At 35.8% G+C, this 18,556-nt stretch overlaps 1 non-coding gene across 1 annotated transcript; it reads left to right on the top strand.

The window, feature by feature from the left end:
- The first annotated feature begins 11,220 nt into the window (after window positions 1–11,220).
- On the top strand, window positions 11,221–11,359 carry LOC132038763 (small nucleolar RNA Z247). Its single transcript, XR_009410244.1, has one exon. It is a non-coding gene; the product is annotated as a small nucleolar RNA Z247 (small nucleolar RNA).
- The last annotated feature ends 7,197 nt before the right edge of the window (window positions 11,360–18,556 follow it).

Genomic DNA, 18,556 nt, shown 5'->3' with positions numbered 1-18,556 from the left:
GTTACTTTTAATAAAGCTCTCTTTTTCTCGATGTCTTCTAGCCGTTGCTTTTGTTCAACGAATCTTTCGCTTTTGTCTCATCATGACTATTTTTTTCACTACTTTTGTCGATTTTTTTGCTTTTCACACACACACACTCACACACACACACACACACACACACACACACACATATATATATATATATATATATATATATATATATATATATATATATATATATATATATATATTTTTATGTGTCTAAATTATGTAGTGCAATAGAATCAAAACTCATTCCCGAATCGTAGTCGTTTGGGTCTTGTGAATCTTGAAATGCACTATTCTGAAAATTTACCATATTTCCTTCTTCGAACCATGGATCGGTGACATCCTTGGACTTGGAGATAATTCTCGACTAGGGCTCTTGATTATATGCTTGTCTTGTTCTTCGCTTTTGTTTGGAAAAATCTTTTCAAAGTCTCTTTAACTACTTTCTATGTTGTCATTTTTTTCTTTTTTGCAAGTATGCTTTTCTTGGTAGAAGTAGCTCCTTACGTTAGTGTCTTTGGTAGTCTTCGTCTTGTACGGAGAGATGAACATCCCTCTTCTTCACTTTTTGGCAAAGTGACGATGCCCATCAACGGATTTGATGAGTCTTTATTGGCTACCGTTTGAGCCGACTAGCAGTATCTTTATCCGATACGTTGGATCTATTTGCATTCATTGGGGAATGCACACCCGTCTCATCCATTTTTGTCCGAGATGGAGAACTGGGATTGTACTAATTCAAACTTAATCTTGCCAGGTCTTTGTTCTTCTGCAACTCTTGCTTGTTCCAAGAGTTTCATTTTTTCTTGGATGAGTGTCTCTTTCTCAATGTTAAGTCTTCGACGGTCTCGAGTCATAATAGAGCGATGATCGCAAAAAATCACCTTATCCGTGTCTTTTTGTATTTTGTACCGAGGGGTTCTACTGGATTTTGTCCGAGAGCCGGAGAAATATAATAGTTTGGTCCCCAATACCTCTAGCATAGTCTAATGCCTCAGTAAAATCATTAAAGCCTTTAAAAAGAGGTCTTCTTATATCTTTAATAGAATCTAAAACTTCTATCCAGATTTGAAAAATACCATTAGTTCTACCATGGACTACAACATAAAATTTAAATTTCTTATGTAAATTTTTGTCTCAAAATATGCGACAAAGTGCATTTAGAGTGGCTACAAAATGACCCGCGTCTTTTTCGTTATGCGATATCCATAAATTGTCTACTAAACATGTGTGTTGTTTGTCTATTACATATTCTGGTAATACCTTAAAAGTTAAATTAGATGACGGGAAAAATACTAAATTATTGGTTCCAAAATGTATTCTTTCGAGGGCATTTCTGTTTAATGCAGATGTAGATATAAAATGAAGATTACCTAGTACCTGCTGTCTGTAAGTGTCTTGGGTTGAGGCTTTGCCTTTCCCCTTGTCTGTTGTCTGAGAACTTGATGGTCTCATGCTGTTCAAATAGAAAATCAGTTAGATGTGATTTTTAGTCTACTTAGTTGGTCTGCCAAATTATTATCTTTTCCTTTTATATGTTCGAATGTTAAATTATAAATTGAAATAGTATCCATAAAGTTTAACCATCTTCGTCTCTTATACTTTTATCATTAATTTTTTGATAGAATTTGACTATAGCTTCACGATCCGTTCTTACCAATATTTATGGTTTATTTAGTATATACGATCTAAAACTATTTAAGCCATGTATTACGCCTAAAATTTAAGCGTCTATACTACTCATATTTTCTTTTTCTTACTTACCGCTTTGATAAGCACATATCTTTTCTTCACTTTTATTGCTATATTTATTTGGTTTTGCCTTTAATACGGCTCCCCATCCTTGAAGCTTCCATCTTGTTTCTATAATTAAATAGTCTGTTTCTAGGGGCATATTTAAGTCTGGAATATTCTTTATTTTTTCTTTAATTTTTTGTACTAGTTTAATATCTTCGGTATTAAAGTGTTTTTGACCATTTGATCTCGTTTTTGAATACAATGGCCTTGCTATTTTTCCTAAGTCTTTTATAAAACTTCTAGCATAATTTATTATTCCTAAGAATTTTTGTAATTCTTTAACATTATCTAATTTATCTGGCATTTCTAAGGCCTTTTTAGCTATATGAGGTTGCAATTTTATTTTGCCATCTCCTAGTACTACTCCTAAAAAGTTTATATGTTTTTTACATAATTCCATCTTTTTCTTGCTAATTATTATTCCATTTTCTACAAATAATCTAAATACGTCGGGAGGTGTCCTAAATGTTCTTTCATGTCTTTACTAAATACTAATATATCATCTACATATACTAGGACAAATCTTTTATAGTCTCCAAATATACTATCCATTTTTCTTTGAAAAATTGGTGGAAACATCTTTAATCCAAATGGCATTACTAACCATTCGAAATGTCCTTGAGTATGTGTAAATGCAGTCCATTCTATACTTTGCGTCATGCATTCGTACCACTTGCCAATATCCCGATTTACAATCAAATTTACTAAAATCTTTTTACTTTGTATTCTATTTATTAGTTGTTTTATGCAGTAACTTATATCCATACATTGCTGGTGTTATCATTAAGTCTTTTGTAATTTATTACCATCCTAGCTTTTCCTCTTACTATCTCACTATGATTTCTTACCATAAATGCGGCAGATCTATGTTTAGAAGTAGATCTTCTTATTACTCCTAAATCTAATAATTCTTTTATTTGTATTCTAAAGTCTTCTATATCTTGGTTAGTTGCTTCTATTGAGGCTGTTTTAATTATATATTCGATTTACTATGTCTAATTTACATACAATTTTGTTATTTTTCCAATGTTTTAAAGGTTTTTCACCTATAATTTCTATCTCATCTAGTATTCTTATTATATTATCTAAATCTTTTTGGTTTTTTTATTACTCCTATCCTTTCTATCCCTGTTTTAAAATTATATAATTCTGTTTCTATGTCTATTAAAGTATATTTTTTTCTATTAGATTATCGTCGTCTAGTATTTCTTCTTCTTCTAGAATTAAATTCTTTATTTCTCTTTTTGTTTTACAAAGATGTATTGTTGTATGTTGACAATCCTTACAACAACTCTCTTCTTTCTTTTGGAGTGTTTTATTTGGTCTGAGTAGAGATCTTCTTATATCGATTTTAGTTTCAGTTTTATGAGTTTGTACTGGTGTATGAGTAATATTTTTTAGATGTATGAGTAATATTTTTTAGAAAAATTACTCCATCTCTTGTAATCATGCAACTTCCATTGTTATGTAACATAAAGTCTAACCCGATAACGAAGTCTATATTTATATTCAAGTTTCTTACCCATATTTTATCCATTTTATAAGCTCGGGTTTATAAAATTCTGAACAAGTGTTGATAAAGCTAATGTATGCCTTATGAACATAATGTTTATATATATTATGAGTTCCATCCATTTGCATGGCTTAATCGGTTTGCCTAGAACTTTTATTAAATTTGGTGGAACTATTCGTTTATTTATTATACATTTAGTACATCCCGAATCTACTAATGCTAATGTTTCTATTTCATAGTCATCTATTTTAATTCTTGCAAGTATTTTATATTTCCTAATTTTTTATCTTCATTACATACTAGGGCTCCATGGTCTTCTATACTCATTAGTTCCGCTGTTGAATCTTCTGGTATTGTTCTTAGCGTTGGTATATTAGATAGATGTATTTCTTCATCTTCTCTATTTGCTTCCTTTTCTTTTCCTTTTTCTAATTTATATAACCTGGTTTCTAATTCGTTTATTCTAGTTTCTAATGTCATTATTCTTATACTCATAGTAGGGTCTTCTATTTTTTTGTCTTTCTTCTTTATGGATTTTTGTCTTAAATTCTTTTTCTATACACATGATACATCCTTCTATAAAACAATTTTACATTTTGCTCTTTTATCTCTACTAGGAAACCATTTACAAGAGAAACATGCGTTACTATCTAAACCTTTATTTCTATCGAAGTCGTGATTACAGTCTTCTGATATAGTTGCTAAATTATCCATTTGAATTGGTTCTAGGTGTAGTTTTTCTAATCCTATCTTATTAATTAATTCTTGTACAACTTAGTCTGATGATTCTGTTTTAATTTTTTTCTTCGCATCTACACTTACTATGGAGTATATACTTTCGTATCCGACATATATTCATCTACATTTATTAAGGTTTCTTGAAAGTCTTCAATTAGGCTACGCGAATTTAGTGTCTTATTATTTATTCTTTTTGACATGTATTTGCTAAGTGTTCTACACTTCCACAAGTAAAACATTCCGGTTATTTTTATAATTTCTATCTGTTCTGTATTTTCTTATATGTCTATTTCTGTCTAAATAAGATTTTTTGTCTGATGATTTTCTAAGATAGTATTTCTTTCTATTGTATTGAGGGTAGTTTCTATTATATTGAATTCTGTATTTCTTATACCTTTTCTTTTTATAATTGTCTTTATCGTAACTCTGAGTAGTGTATACCACACTTTTACAAAAATTCATCTCATTTTGTTTTACTTGTTTTTGTATCTGTATATGCGTACATTTTTCTTGTAGTATGTCCATTATATGTTGTATTCTATGTCCTATTGACCATTTTAAATTAGGATTTTGTACTACTCCGTCTCTCTTATTCCATCTGTCTTCTATCTCTCTTCCTAGAGCTCCTGGTAGTTTATTAAATAATTTCCTTCTCTTTCATCAAATGCTTCAATCCCTTGCCCAGCGAAAAACCTGTGAAATATAAACTCTTATTGTAAAATAGTGTTAAGTTTTTTAATAACTACCCCCTAGTGTGAAGTAGTTTTTTGGGGTTAAAGGGAAACCTCTCTCTTCTTCAAACCATGTAAGTTTATTTACTATGTTTTACGTATAATCTCCCTATTATGTAAATTATTTTATGATTATTATGTTTAAGTAATTACTTCTTTATCATCATGAATTTGTTATTCTTAGTATATGGTTATTCTCTTAAACTTCTTAATAACCTCGATGGATTAACCTGTAAATTCCTAGGTTTTAAGGAGGCCGTTTTAATGTCCAAATGATAAAGGACTCTTGTTGGCCGTGGTTACCGGGGTGTGATTAACGAAGACTGCTATTAAGAACAAAAGTTAAGAGAAAGAGATGAACGGTATAACAAAATTCGTGATTGGACAAAGTCCAGATTAAAAAAAAAGAAGTTACTGTTCATTTTCTTGTTCATTTTTTTTACTGTTCAAAAAAAATTGGGAGATAGATAGAAAATTAATTATAACTATATGATAAGAAGAAATATAGGAGTGAGGAAGTACCGAGTAGGATTGTTAAAATTTATTTAAAAACAACTTTAATTTCCTGTATTGTCCTTTGAACTTTTCTTATTGAAAGAATTTATTGAAAAATTTAGAACTTATTGAAAAATTTACTACCCCCTTTTAATATTGGTATCAGAGCAGTCCGCCAAGACACCTATAAATAGCAGCATTTGTGGAGAAGCGAAGATATCACAAACAAGAGTACCAATCACCTCTCTCTAGAAAACTCCCATATTTCCCCTTCTCTTTCATCAAATGCTCCAATCCCTTGTCTAGCCAAAAACCTGTGAAATATAAACTCCTATTGTAAAATAGTGTTAAGTTTTTTAATAACTACCCCCCTAGTGTGAAGTAGATTTTTGGGGTTCCCCGAAAGGGAAACCTCTCTCCTTCTTCAAACCATGTAAGTTTATTTACTATGTTTTCTGTACTAATCTCCCTATTATGTAAATTATTTTGTGATTATTATGTTTAAGTAATTATTTCTTTATCATCATGAATTTGTTATTTTTAGTATATGGTTATTCTCTTAAACTTCTTAATAACCTCGATAGATTAACCTGTAAATTCTAGGTTTTAAGCGTAGGCCGTTTTAATGTCCAAATGATAAAGGACTCTTGTTGGCCGTGGTTATCGGGGTGTGGTTAACGAAAACTGCTATTAAGAACAAAAGTTAAGAGAAAGAGATGAACGGTATAACAAAATTCGTGATTGGACAAAGTCCAGATTAAAAAAAAAAAGTTACTGTTCATTTTACTGTTCAAAGAAAAAATTGAGAGATAGACAGAAAATTAATTATAACTACATGATAAGAAGAAATATAGGAGTGAGGAAGTACCGAGTAGGATTGTTAAAATTTATTTAAAAACAACTTTAATTTCCTGTATTGTCCTTTGAACTTTTCTTATTGAAAGAACTTATTGAAAAATTTAGAACTTATTAACAACAGGAGAACAATACACAGTAGACATGAGCACAGGAAATGTACCTAGAAGAAGAGTTTTTAGATCAGCAGGAGAACCTATAGAAAATATAAAACCATCAGGGAAAAGAATGCCTATAGAAGAACCTATTATTCTCCAAGAAGGAGGTAATAAAGGGAAAATATTAAATATAAATTCATGATCCACAAAGATGGAATTCGATAATAGACCTTTGGAAAGGAATAGTAGTAGCGGTACTATATAAAACCTATAATGATACGAATCTTTGAAACTATGTATAAATACTTAGAGACATTTTTAGGAGAATCAGCTAAAGCTCTATGGGAAGCATATAAGGAAGATTTTCCAATGGAATTCCAATACCTGGTAGGGGTAGTTATTAAAAAACTTAACACTATTTTACAGTAGGAGTTTATATTTCACAAGTTTTTGGCTGGGCAAGGGATTGGAGCATTTGATGAAAGAGAAGGGGAAATATGGGAGTTAAATATATATATAACGGAAAAGGGCCAAATATACTCCTGTACTATCGGAAAAGGGTCAGATATATCTCTCGTGATACTTTAAGGCCAAATATATCCTTGCCGTTATACTTTGAGTCCAAATATATCCTTACCGTTATACTTTGGGTCCAAATATACCCTTGCCGTTATACTTTAGCAATATATACCCCTCATTTTAACGGTGGAACACGTGTCATCATTCTATTGGTCCATATTTAAGTCTTCTCTAATTAATTAAGATCCAACCTATAATCCGGTATCCGTATCCATATCCATATTCATACCCGAAAAATTCGAGACGAGCTTGAAAAAACTTCCAATTTTTTACTTTGATCTTCACTCTGCCACCAATGGCTTTTCCCAAGACAATCTTCTTGGCAAAGGAAGCCATGGATATGTATACAAAGCTCATCTTCATCAAAATAAACTCATTGCAGCCGTTAAAAAGAGCAAATTTGCTGAACCTCGTACAATTCTAGCAATTCTCCGGTTGAAAATGAGATCAAAATTCTTCCCGAGTTCACCACCCTCAACTAGTTAACTTGCTGGGTTATGCAGTGGAGGACTCCAATCAGAATAAATTGATTGTTGTTGAGTTTATGCCAAATGGATATTTATATATGAATTGCTTCATTGTTCTTATAAGTCTCCTAATTGGACTCAGCCGTGTCCGATTTGCTTTACAATCTTTCCAACTTGTTTGCCTCAGACCATAAGCTCGATATTAGTTGATCAATACATTGAACAAGTTTTTTGAAGCTTGTATGGACATGGGTATTTTAATTGAATATCAAATTATGGGTTGGATTTTAATTAATTAGGGGAGACTTAAATATAGGCCACTAGGGTGATGACACGTATCCCACCGTTTAAATGAGGTGTATATATGTGCCAATGTATAACGGCAGGGGTATATTTGGACCCAAAGTATAACAACAATGACATATTTATTTTGAAAGTATAACGAGGGGTATATTTGGCCCTTCTCCGTATATATAATGCCAAAAGCTAAAACGTGGGCTATTTTATGTCAATAGTTTGCCCCGATTGTATTGCCACATCAATTTTCCTTGTTGTATTTTGCACGATTAGGTGGTCTTTAATTTTTGCACGATTAGGTGGTCTTTAATTTTTGCATCTCAAATTGCTGGTCTTTAATTCTTGCCATTCGGCTAAAATACCCAAGGTTCTGAGTTCGAACCCTGGCTTAGTCATAAAAAATAAAATAAAAAAATCGTAAGGCAAGACTTCGTGAAAAGTCAGCCTTATGTGGCAGACTTTGCCTTAAGGCATAACTAAAAGTCTCCTTAAAGGACAATTTTTTTAGTTATGCCTTAACGAAAAGTCTGCCTTATGCGGCAGACTTTGCCTAAGGCATAACTAAAAAATTGCCCTTCTTTTGGGGCGGTCTTTCATTTTTGCCTCTCAAATTCCGAGTCTTAATTTTTTCCCTTCGCCTAAAATACCCCGAGATTCTGGGTTAGAAATTCGGCTTAGTCATAAAATTCGCAAGGTTTCACGAAAAGTCTGCCTTATACAACTGACTTTGCCTTAAGGCAACGTCTTCCGAATAAGATAGACTTTAGTTATTCCTTAAGGCAAACTCTTCCGCATGAGACAAACTTTTTGCAAAGGCTTGCCTGGAGATTTTTTTTTTTTTTTTTTTTTTACTGAGCGGGGGTTTAAACCCGGAACCTCGGATATTTTCGGTACCCTTTTTAAGAGAGGGGCAAAAATTAAAAACCAGCAATTTGAGGGGCAAACATTAATAACCAGTGCCTTAGAAGGGCAATCCGCGAAAACATTTATTGTATTTTGTTCTATATAACTTTATTGGATTGGCCATACAAGCACGACCCAACAACTTGGACAATCATTATTGGGGAAAGGGTCTAATATACCCCTCTACTTTCTTTTATTAGTTAATTTTACCCTCCGTTAACGATTATGAACAAATATACCCCTCCTGTTACCAATGTTTACACTTATATCCCTATTTGGATGGAAATCCCCAAATCAAACCCAATTCCCACTTTCACATAAAGTTACTCACTCCCTTTGTTGACCCACCCCGACCCACCAATTAAACACAGCCCCCACCTCTACGCCCACCTCCAAAATATACTCCTCTACTTCAACATTCTTCTTCTTCTTCTTCAGGACTTGCCTCGGGACGGGGCACTAGCAAAACGCCCCGGTGCTCACGTGTGGGGCTTAGTTTCTGTGAGGCTTACGCCCTAAGCGCCCGACTGTTTGCCCTAAACACGCATAACGTCCAACGCTCGGGGCTCGCCTAACAGTTCTTATACAAATTATATGTTAAATTCCTTAGTTAAAATCATGACCCTTATAATTCTTTAACAAATGTATTATATTTAATAGTTTTTTCATCTATAGAAATAAGAAAATCGGTATAACATATTTACTATTTGAGAACATCATGAGGGTGAATATCATTTTATATTTCTCTTAAAATACATAACCGAATTGTACATTTTCACTTGTCATTGGTCTTTTGTCGTGTGTATCAAAATTATCATATTTTATTATTTCGCTATTTGAAAGTAATTTTATTTTTATTCATGAACGAGTTACGTTTTAATTACAATAATGATAAAGTTTATTGATTATTTTCTTATAGGGAGATAAAATGAATAGTATGATAGTAATATTGTTTTGAGAAAATGTGATTTTTCATTGTTTGAAAGTTAAGATGTGAGTTGATTTGTATTTCATAATAGCTTTTATTTCATTGTATTGTTTATACTCGTAAAATTATGTTATATATAATTACAAGTTTTAAGTGTCGTATAATGAAAGTTAACATGTTAGAGTCGATTTTCATTTCATAATATATATATCATTTATTTACAGTTTTTTTTAATGTAATTTTACCTATTTAAAAATATTTATTGTAATTATATTATTTTATGAAATACTCACCGAGACATATGTGAAACACCCTGCCTCACGCCCCTGCCTTTTAAAACACTGGTCATGTTTAGCTTTCGTGTAATTTTGGGCATTACACGTGGGTTTTGCGTTGTACTTCCTCTTTGCAAGGAACTCCCCTTTTCCAAGTTTTCTTTCTTTTCCTTTTCTCCCTCTCCATTTGGATGTTGTCTTATTTACTTTTCTTAATTATTAGTATTACAAATGTATATGATATCCATTTTGTTAAATGGCATGAAAAATGGGATTGGCAGTGAGGTAGGTCGCGGACAGATTATCACACCATAGCGTGGGAGCTTGAGGAAGAGAGACGCGAAGCTGCTTGAAGAAGAAGTTGCATCCGGGTAACTTCGGCGTAGAGTCCGGCTAAGGCCCGATATTCAAATTCGGTCTGGACCGTGCAACCACTCGCTGCTTCTTTGAGCTCCAAGACACTAAGTTGGGTCCAAGAAAAATACAATAACCATTAGTAGAGCGCCAATCATCTGGGCAACCAGCCCAATCCGCACCTGAGAAGGCTTGAAGGGCTAAGGAGCTAGTTGAACACAAGTGCAAGCCGAGGTCCATGGTAGCCTTTAAATAACGCAGCAAGCGCTTCATAGCACTAAAATGAGTTTCCATAGGTTTATGCATGAATTGGCATAATTTGTTCACAGTATACGACACATCCGGGCGCGTGATGGTTATTTATTGAAGAGTTTATCCGGACGCGTTAGTACATCTCAACAGTGAGCTTATCCTCACGTTTGTTTAGTTGTATTTAATTAGAATTCATATGTATAGTTTATCTAGAGGAAGGATAATACCAATTATAGTTTATCTCTTAGAGAGTTTGTATTCAACTACACTTTGTGTAACATCCTGTATACATAGAGGAAGAACTCCTCCATGAAATACACACCGATTTTATTAGCTTCATTAAACCTTTTCATGGTATCAGAGCCTTGCGAAGACTCATGTCTCACAATGACACTTCCTTCTATTACCAGCATCACCTCGCAAACCCCTTCCCAGAATCCTCGTCGTTCGCGACGAACGTTAATCAGTCTCATCTTCTCAAATTGGACCGTAATAAATACATCATATGGAAATCACAAATTATCCTAGTTCTAAGGGGTTATGAACTTGAGGGATATGTGGATGGTACGCACAAATGCCCTCCAAAGGTAATTTTGAATAGCTCTTCTGAAGCAACCTCAACTGGCGCAGTTATCAACCCAACGTACAGTTTATGGATCAAATAAGACCAACTTTTATTGAGTTGGATTCTTTCCACCCTCAACAAAGGGATTTTAGCCCAATTAGTCGGTTGCACAACATCTCAGACTGTTTGGCGAGCGCTTGAGGCAATGTTTGCGTCGCAATCCAAGGCTAGGATAATGCAACTAAGGCTGCAACTACAAACCACTAAGAAAGGCAACTCATCCATGGTAGAATACCTTCAAAAGATGAAGATTTGTGCTGATAATCTCGCCGTCGCAACACACCCTCTCACTGATGATGATCTTGTCTTATATATTCTTGGAGGACTTGGGAAATAATATGATGCCTTGGTTGTCTCGGTCACTGCTAGGGACGAACTAATTTCATTGGACGATCTTCATGGCTTGCTTTTAAGTCATGAGTATCGTTTGGAACAGATGACAAGTTTGGAACAAGGTTTGGGCCAAGTCAACTTGTTTGCTAGACAATCCAGCAACACCAAGAATGATAACTCATTTAAGAAGCCTACTAATGTCCATAACAATCAGGCTTATGGTGGCAGATCTGGACGAGGACGAGGACGAGGTCGGGGTCGCAATACCAACTCGTCCAACCAAAATCAGTGTCAAGTTTGCAATAAGTTTGGTCACTCAGCCCTAAATTGCTACCGTCGTTTGGTCACTCAGCCCTAAATTGCTACCGTCATTTGGATCATGCCTATCAAGCTCCATCCAAGTCGCACATGGCTGCTCTCATTGCACAGCCTTCCATGGTTGGAGACCCAAATTGGTACCCGGATTCTAGGGCTACTCATCATTTAACTAATGATATGCAGAACATGGCAGTAAGAGGAGAGTATCTGGGAACTAATCAAATTCATGTCGGTAATGGCACAGGTTTGACAATTTCTCATTTTGGTAATGCTACTTTACCTACAGTTAGTCGCTCTTTAAGTCTAACTAATGTATTACTGGTGCCTGAAATTACTAAGAATTTATTAAGTGTGGCTCAATTCACTGTTGATAATTATGTGTTTTTTGAATTTCACCCTCATTTTTGTCTTGTGAAGGATCTGGCAACTGGGAAAGTACTACTGCACGGGACTCTTGAGCATGGCCTTTATCGTCTCCTTGCTGCCCAGTTACTCAACCAACCCTCTCCCTCAAATAAATTACAGGCGTTCCATGTGTCCAAGCAATCGTTTGATTTATGGCATAGTCGTTTAGGTCACTCGTCTATACGAGCAGTCAATAATATTATTAGGACTCTTTCTTTACCAGTCACATCGAGTTCTCGGACTAATGTTTGTTCTTCTGGCCAATATGGCAAGAGTCACAAATTGCCTTTTTCTATTTCTAGTTCTAGTGCTACTTTCCCTCTTGAGTTGATCCACACTGATGTATGGGGCCCTGCTCCACATTTGGCTAGCAATAAATATTGTTATTATGTTTCTTTCATTGATGACTTTAGCAAATTTACATGGTTATTTCCTATGAGTTCCAAAAATGAGGTTTATACCATATTTTTACGCTTTAAAACTCAAGTCGAGAAGTTCTTTGAGCATCATATAAAAGTGGTACAATCTAATTGGGGTGAGGAAATTATCCAACTTTTTTGCTCAAGCAGGGATCGTTCATTAGCTTTCTTGTCCCCATACTCATGAAAAAAATGGTACTGCTGAAAGAAAACATCGTTATATTATTGAAATGGGTTTAACACTTCTCGCACACGCCTCCTTTCCTCTCACCTTTTGGGATCATGCCTTTGCTACGACAGTTTACACTATAAATCGTATCCCCTCACCCTCACTCACTAATGTTTCACCGTATGAGAAGTTGTACAAAAAGGTTCCTGATTATCAATTCATGAAAGTTTTTAGATGCGCGTGCTACCCATTCCTTCATCCCTATAACTCTCACAAACTAGCGTTTCGATCCTTACAATGCGTTTTCTTGGGGTACAGTGGACATCACAAGGGCTATCAATGTTTACATGTCCCAAGTGGTCGAATATATGTCTCTCGGCATATGGTTTTTGACGAGTTACAATTTCCCTTTGCTAGCTCATCTTCAACTCCCAGTGGCGCACCGACCTTTTGACTCTACTGTCGTGTCCTCTTTGCCAGTCATTGCTCCTTGTAATTCTTTTTCTCTACCTACTACTGCAAGTGATAAGTCCATAACAGCTGCTGCCAGTGATCGTTCGATAGCATGTTTGCCGCCTCGCCAATTCCGTCGTCAAACTCGTCAGCTCCTTCGTCGCCAAGTCCATTGTCAAACTCCCCGGTGTGTCATTCAGTCCTTTCTGATTTTTCGCTTTCCTCTATCCCTCCTATTAACCTTACCGTTGATCTTCTAGTAGCTAATGATCTTCCAGTAGCTAATGAAACTCCCATCGTTACTAGTAATCCTCAAACACTGGCAGCTCGAACCACAACCTTTGTACCTTATCACATGGTAACCAGGCGTAAAGCCAAATCTCAACTTCCAGAAGCTCATAGTGCCACAAAATACCCTTTGCCTCCATCTAACTTGCCACTTGAACCTACATGTTTTACCCAAGCCAACAAAGACCCGAAATGAAGAAAAGTTATACAAGAAGAGTACAACGCCCTCCTACAAAATGGTACTTGGTACCTTGTCCCCTCCTTCGCGGCAAAGAATGTTGTGGGATGCAAATGGATTTTTAAGTTGAAACTCAATCCCGATGGATCCATTGAGCGATACAAAGCTCGTTTAGTGGAAAAGGGATTTAGCCAAGAAGCTGGAGTGGACTATCATGATACATTCAGTCCAGTTGTGAAGCCTACAACAATCAGAGTGGTTTTGTCTCTAGCTTTGTGAAAAGGGTGGTCGCTACGACAGCTCGACGTCCAAAATGCATTTCTACACGGGCAACTACATGAAGAGGTATACATGTCTCAACCTTCTGGCTTTACTAATCCAAAATATCCAAACCATGTGTGCAAGCTTCACAAAGCTCTTTATGGCCTTAAACAAGCACCTCGGGCATGGTTTGAGAAGCTCAGCTCGAAATTGCTTGAACTCAATTTTGTGCCTTCTAAATCGATACGTCTTTGTTTATCCGCAATTGTAGAAGGCCACATTACTATTATCTTGGTCTATGTAGATGATCTTATTGTTACGGGGAAGTTCTAATGAGTTCATTGCAAGTATTGTTCTTCAACTGTCTAATGCCTTTGCTATAAAGGATCTTGGTAAGCTACACTACTTTCTTGGTGTTGAGGTACATTATCAGGCCACTGGATTGACCCTTACTCAGTCCAAATACATTAGAGAACTCCTCGATTGTGCCAATATGGATGGTGCGAAGCCAATTGCCATACCTATGGTAACATGACTTCAATTGTCTCAACACGGGAGTTCACCATTTTCTGATCTGTCATTGTATCGCAGCTTGATAGGAGCTCTTCAATATATAACCATCACGCGTCCGGATGTGTCATATACTGTGAACAAATTATGCTAATTTATGCATAAACCTATGGAAACTCATTTCACTGCTATGAAGCACTTGTTGAGTTATTTAAAGGCTACCATGGACCTCGGCTTGCACTTGCGTTCGACTAGATCCTTAGCCCTGAAGCCTTCTCGGATGCGGACCCCCGGTTGCCTAGATGATCGGCGCTACTAATGGTTATTGTATTTTTCTTGGACCCAACTTAGTGTCTGGAGCTCAAAGAAGCGGCGAGTGGTTGCACGGTGCTAACACCGAGGTTGAATATCGGGCCTTAGTCGGCTACTCTTTTGAAGTTACCGGATGCAACATCTTCTTTCAAGAGCTTCGTGTCTCTCTTCCTCAAGCTCCCACGCTATGGTGTGATAATCTGTCCGCGACCTACCTCACTGCCAATCCTATTTTTCATGCCCGAACCAAATATATTGAATTGGATTTTCATTTTGTCCGAAAGAAGGTGGTTTCGAAAGACCTGGACGTTCGCTACATCAATTCCTTGGATCAGTTAGCAGACATCTTTACCAAGAGCCTTCCTTCACGTCAGTTTCATCTCCTTCGTTCCAAGCTTACACTTGCACAGCCACTGCTCAGCTTGCGGGGGCATGTTAGGACATCTCAACAGTGAGCTTATCCTCACGTTTGTTTAGTTGTATTTAATTATAATTCATACGTATAGTTTATCTAGAGGAAGGATAATGCCAATTATAGTTTATCTCTTAGAGAGTTTGTATTCAACTACACTTTGTGTAGCATCCTGTAAATATAGAGAAAGAACTCCTCCATGAAATACACACCAATTTTATCAGCTTCATTAAACCTTTTCAGACACGCTTTGGTTCTAATTTTTCAGCCACAATTATATCCATTTTTGTAGAAGAAGGTAGTCCGCTATTGAAGCTCGATGGAAGCTCAAGCTTGAAAAATTGGGTTTTTTCGAAAACGAGCTTCATTTTCAGTGAATATTATTGCAAAAGATATTAAATGTCTTGGAGAGTTTACATCTGAAATTTTGGGATAATTTGGTGAAGGATTCAGAATTTCTTTTTGGTGAATTTCATCTGCAAATTTCTTGTTGAAGAAGAAGAATGTTGAAGTAGAGGGGTATATTTGGGGGGTGAGGGCTGTGTTTAATTGGTGGGTTGGGTGGGTCAACAAAGGGAGTGGGTAATTTTAAGTAAAATTGAGAATTGAGTTTGATTTGGGGATTTCCATCTAAATATGGGCATAGGTGTAAACTTTGGTTACAACAGGGGTATTTTTGTTCATAATAACTAACGAGAGTAAAGTTAGTTAATAAAATAAAGAAGAGGGGTATATTTGACTCTTTTCCCATTATTATTTGAAGAAAGGGAAAATGGTCAAATATATCCTTCTACTTTATTTTATTAGCCAACCTTATCCTCCATTATTGATAGTAAACAAAAATGCCCCTGCCGTCTAATAAGTAAACACCCATACTCTTAATTGGATGGAAAACTCCAATTCCCACAAAATTACCCGATTTTAAATTAAAATACCAAAACCTAGCCCCGAACCACACATTTTTCGCAGCCATTTCTATTCTATTTCCTCTGATTCTTCCAAATTCATATTTTCCTGCTATTTTCTTCACCCACAGATTCAAATCAATTCGTCTTCATTCTTCTTCCGTCTTGAACAAAAGACATATTTCAGTTATTTTCGGTCGTTTCCTGACAATTTTTTTTTTTCCATTTTCTTTTAGCCACAATCTAGAATCACCGGCCATTACAAAGATAGTGCATCAAGATTTAACTAGCAAGGAAATATAAATTACATAATAAGTCAAATCTTTAACAACATCATCCATTCTCAAAATTCAAATTCTAGCTTATTGCGCGCTTTCAAAACTTTTTCAAACTCCAAATAGTCACGGCGAACGCAAAGGTATGATGATCAACGGAGAAAATTAAGGTGTCTTCGTAGCAAAATTTACTTTCCTTTACAATAAACACCGGTATGCCGACTTCCGACATCAAAGTTGATGACGGCGTCATGGTGGCAAGTGTTTGTTGATCACCATTTTAATTTTTTTCGGCACCGGATGAATTTTACCGGCCATTTTCTGTCATCTTTTAGTCATTTTGCTACTTTGTTGCTTCCACACAAAGTGGGTCTATAATATATCGCAACTTCGTTTTCAAACAAGGTGGGTAGTTTTCCAAAGAAAATTCCATTGTTGTCATATTATTCTTTTCCACTTTCTCTTTAAATGAAGGAATGAAGGAAAAAGATGTACTAGTTTCTGGACTTTTTTTGTTAGGTGCTGCTCTGAGAAAAAGAAGAAGAAGATGTAGACCTCCTTTTTTCGATTATGTGCTCTTTTTTTAATCTTTGCTGATGTGTTTCTTTTTTATTGGTCTTTCTGTCATGTCACCCGTGATTAAACTCCACGCACTTGAGAAATTTAAACTCCACGATAATTAAAATGCGTATAATGAGTGGGTCGGGGTGGGTCGTGTTACACCCCTTGTTTTCGTAGTGGTAGAACCTATGGTTTCCTAGTCGGGTAAGCCCTTGGAATAGAGACCCGAGCCCGAGTTTGGAGGTAGGAAATGTCTTGCCCCGTGTACAAGGGTACCAGTAGGTATTCCTGGCATTTTATAGGATTAGAAGTTGAGCGAATCGAATCGACGCGATCTGAACTGAATCTGAGAAAATCTGCAGACACCAGTCATCGTCGATGGGTCGTTGACATGGTCGACAGACTGTCGATGTAGGGCGTCGACAGGGTTCAGCAGCTGGTAATCTGTAGGCGCAGGTCGACGGACCGTCGATACGTCAACGGGTCGTCGATACGTCAACGGGTCGTCGAACCGGACCGCTGTAGCCTTTTTAATTCTGAGTATAAATATGTGGTTCACGATCCTATTTCATATTTTCCTTCTTCCAAATCAGAGAAAAACGCTAATATTTCTCTCCCAACATTTCTTATCATATTAGTGAAGATTTGGTAAGATCCGAGCCCCGTGAACCCGTGCTTGTGAAGAAGAAGGTTGTTTCTAGGGTTTCTTCAAGGTTGTGAAGCTTAGGGAGTTCGAGTTGAAGTGATTCTTGGAATCTTAGGCCCTTCAAGGTATGTGAATGATTTCTACCTTTATATTTGAGTTAATTACCAAGAGTTTTAGTGATTTTAAGTAAAGAGAAGGTATTTCTGGAAGTGATAAGTTGATGAAGGGCAAGGTAGTGACTTGGGGCTATTTTAAGAGATGATTGGGGATAAATTTGAGTATATAATTATATACAAGTGTTGTTATTGTTGTTGTGGTTAATGTTAGATTAAATGGGAAGTTGAAGAGTTGTAAGCTTACAAGGGAAATTATTGTCTATAATTCGTTAAGCTCTATATGCGTTTAACGATGGTTAGTAAGCGAGGCAATAGCCTAATTAAGGCCTATGTTATCTTAATTGTAGACTTGCAAGTTCGAGAGGTAGAAGTTGGATGGTTGGGTATACTTCAAGGTATGTTAAGGCTATCATTTCTTTCCTTCTTTTGGCATGATCCTATGATATGATCCAACAAGCGAGTAAGCGAGCTTCCATATTACTCTACTCTTAGAAGCATTAAGAGTACTTCAGTCTTTGATGTTTATGTACCCCGTTTATGAGTGATCCTTCTGTTCATGGGTCCAGTCTTATGTAGCCAGTTCTATGCATACAGTTTATTCATGCATTACATTCATTATATATTTATGTACATTGATCCGTGACCAGAAGGTGTTATATACACGAATATTAGATATATGTAAAGTATGAAAAGAGATATAGGCGTTATATACGCATTATCACTATGATGATGATATGAGAATCAGGCTGCAAGTACCGCAGCAATGTATATGATGATGGCCGCAAAGAGGCCGATATGATATGAGAAAAGAGACAGGCGTTATATACGCGCGCGCGCGCGCACACACACACACACACACATATATATATATATATATATATATATATATAGATGTATAACCTTCATTGATAGGCATGAGCATGCATATTATGCGCCATAGTGGCATTGTCAGTTACACAGTTTTATGTAGATACAGATAGATTCTAGTCCATACAAGTACATGCAGATAGTCATTTCAGTTTATGAGTTCAGATCTTATTCATGATTCTTGTATATAT

The sequence above is a fragment of the Lycium ferocissimum genome, chromosome 11 (genome assembly GCF_029784015.1).
Source record: "Lycium ferocissimum isolate CSIRO_LF1 chromosome 11, AGI_CSIRO_Lferr_CH_V1, whole genome shotgun sequence".
Taxonomy (NCBI): domain Eukaryota; kingdom Viridiplantae; phylum Streptophyta; class Magnoliopsida; order Solanales; family Solanaceae; genus Lycium; species Lycium ferocissimum.
The sequence above is the reverse complement of the archived record's forward strand: the minus strand, read 5'-3'. Positions and strand labels throughout refer to the sequence as shown.